A 3,719-nucleotide genomic window follows, 5' to 3' on the forward strand; every position below is an offset into this window, starting at 1 on the left:
CCCGCTCCCCCGCCCTCAGTCATCTTCTCCAATGCCTACCATTGTGTCACCTCCTTATCCCACCCACCCACCCCTATCAACCGTCCACAACCGAAATCTTCTCTTCAACTCCGAATACACAATCATTTTTTTCAAAAAGAATATATGTTAAGAATTCATTTTTAATAAAATTTGTTGAGATGTTACAATTGGAGGAGGTTTTCACAATTGAATTGCATTTAATATTATTCATTCTTTCATATTAACTATAAAATATATCTCAATACTTTTCACCATTGAAGGAGCTTAAAAATTTTCAATGTGATTTCTCTCAAAGTTGCTTGACAAGGATAATGTTGTGGCTCTCAATAACAATTAGGAACCAAACGCTACAAGTTTGACAGAAGAGAATTGCGCAATGACTGAAATATTTGGAGAAGATGATTGGATTTGGGAAGATGATTGTAGTGGCAGGGGCTGGGGGAGGGGGCTGTTGCAACGGGGATTTGAGGGTAGGGGGTAGTGGGTTGGATTGATGATATTTTAGGAAGGGGGTGGGTGGGTGGGGGAGGAAGGGGGAGGGTGGGAGAAGACAATTTGGATGTGAGAGTAAATGCAGACGATTCAGGGGTGGGATGATTGAGAAAGATTATATGGGGTGGGTGGGGTGGTTGAGGAAGATGATATAGGGTGGGGTGGGGTTATTAACATTTTTTTTATTTCAATTTAACTATATAAAAATTATTTTGATAAAAAACTGATAAATGTCCTCTTATAATTGATTTCTTTACGTGTCATAGCATGTGTAATATACGCGCAATATATATGTTTGTTGATTGTGCAAAAAGTGTAAATGTGACACATCGAAATGCTAGTTGAGGTGTCATATATGAACATCATCTACTTTAGATGTTAAAGTGAAAAATCATGCTAAATTTAGGTGTCTATCGATGAATTTCGCCTTTTTAAAATAAAAATTTTAATATATTTTTCAAAAATATAAAAAAATAAAAATAAAGTACTCTCATGGCTCGAGGAATCCTTAAATTAATACATTATTGATTTTTTCTATTTTAAAATCTTCTTACTGGTGAGTGATATGGAGAGTGGTCTCCACTCTCTTTAGTACGTATGGGGCTAAAAATTGGTCACAGTATTTATGTCACATTTTATATTTATTTTTTTATTTTATTAGTTGTTTTTCTTTTCTTTTTTTCTTTCTTTCTTTCTTATTTGTTTTATTTATTTTTTATTCTTTAAATTTCTTAATCTTTTGATAATAACAGTAAATTAATTAAAATTTAGCAACATAAAAATATACTCATTAATTAGAGAAAAAACTAACTAAAAATCATGACTGAATTTCATCTTAACAGTAAACTTAATTTGAAAACATAACTCAAAAATAATAGTAATGGTAAAAATTTAACCAAAAAAAACAACAATTGTATACAAATCGTAAGGCAATTTCATTTGTTGTTTCTTTGTGCTTATTGAAACTAGTAAATGTACCCGTGTGATGCGCGGATGAAATATTTGATATCGAATACCTCTTTCTCGTGGTAAAATCATATTTCCTTAAACATTCAGCAAAAACCTTATATATAAAAAAATCAACTATCATATTATATCTCAATTATATATATAAAAAACATATCCCCACCCTCAACTCCATCTCCCCTCTCCCTTTCATCCTTCCCCACCTCTAATCAAATCTATACGAAAAACAACTATATAATTGTAAAAATAATTTTTATGTTTCAGATTTTTTAAGAATATTGTTCACAATTTAAAGATATAGATTTTTAATTATCTTCTTCCTTGATAAATCATATTACCTTAAACATTCAATAACAACTACCATATTATATCTCAATTATTAAAAAAAAAAATACCCCTTACCCCCTACCCTCACCTCCACCTCCACCCCTCACCCCCCCTTTCATTTCTTCCCCAATCTCTAATAAAATCTATACGAAAAAAATATTCATATAATTGTAAAAACAACTTTTATGTTTTATTCTTTTTTAAGAATATTGTTCACAATTTAAAGATATAGATTTTTAATTATCTTCTTCCTTGATAAATCATATTACCTTAAACATTCAATAACAACTACCATATTATATCTCAATTATTAAAAAAAAAAAATACCCCTTACCCCCTACCCTCACCTCCACCTCGACCCCTCACCCCCCCTTTCATTTCTTTCCTAATCTCTAATAAAATCTATACGAAAAAATATTCATATAATTGTAAAAACAACTTTTATGTTTTATTCTTTTTTAAGAATATTGTTCACAATTTAAAGATATAGATTCTTAATTACTCTCTTTCCTCCCCTCCTCTAATCAAATCTTATATGAGTAAAAATAATATGTAATTGCAAAAAGCTTTTATGTTTCATGTTTTGCTTTATTATATTGTTTATTCATCCCCCCTCCCTCCCCATCAATCTTTTCTGTTTAAGATTTATAAATAATTTTTTAATTATATTTGTTAATTTTTTAAATATTCATTTCAAACTTTTGTGATGTTTTATTTAATTACCTAGGTAATTATTTTAAAATTATTATATACGTGATCTTATAGACTCTTTGTCCATGATAGAAATTCTATATAATAAAAAATAACACAAATTATTATAAATAATAATAAAATAATCTAAAATCAAACTTTAAATAATATACAAATTGTGTATAGATATATTAATGTAAGTATATTGCTAATCACGAATGTAGTATAAGCAATAAATGAATTTGATCGAATCATTTCAATATTAAAGAATACGTTGAAAAGAATTTAAAGAAAGAAATGAGAAGTATGATCGAAAATTTAGTTTATATAGAGAGAGTTAATTCAAATTCAACTTTATCTAGTATGAAGTTTGTTTTCAATTCAAGAGCTAAAAGAATCCTAACTTTCATTTGAAATTCAAAATTCAAAAATTTAAGACTAATTCAACAAACTAATTTTCAGTAAATTTATCATTATCTAAAGACTACTACTTTAAATAATTTATATCTCTAAAAATGATATTTATCCTTTTATAGTTTCAATTTTAAAATATAAAAAATATTTTAAAAAATTTCAAACTAATTTTTTTTTAGCAAACTTTATCTTTATCTTTAAACTAATTAAAATAAACTTTATATTTTTGTATATGCAATTTAAAACTTTTAAAAAATATAGAATACTCTAAAAAGAAGTCATACCTCAAAATATGTGGAATTGGTTTATTTTGAAATTTTAATCTTTATTTTTAAATTTAAATAAATAGTATAATAATTTTAAATAAATTTATAGTTAGTTACTTCCAATTATTTTACTTTTAAATATATAGATTCTTATGTATATACTACTAAATTTATTACTACAATACACTATTATTTATTTATTGATTGTTATGATTATGAAATAGCTATAGTTTATTTAAGACTCTTCAATGCTAGAGTAATATAAGAAAAATTTAAAAGTTGAAATTCTATTTCATTTCCAATTCTGTTTAAATTCAAATTTGAATCTCTTATCAAATTGTTTAAAGATTTTGCTTTATTCTTTCTTATCCGTATTTTTTTCAAATACCATACATATTTATCCTATATAATCTAAAATTAAAATTGACAGAAATTTTTGAAATCTATTCAAATATTAGTCTTCTTTATTCATTAATATTCTATTTTTTCCCTACGTTTTATTTAATTTTTCCCTTTCTTTCTTTCTTTCTTTCTTTCTTTCTT

The sequence above is a fragment of the Capsicum annuum genome, chromosome 2 (assembly GCF_002878395.1).
Source record: "Capsicum annuum cultivar UCD-10X-F1 chromosome 2, UCD10Xv1.1, whole genome shotgun sequence".
NCBI classification, from domain to species: domain Eukaryota; kingdom Viridiplantae; phylum Streptophyta; class Magnoliopsida; order Solanales; family Solanaceae; genus Capsicum; species Capsicum annuum.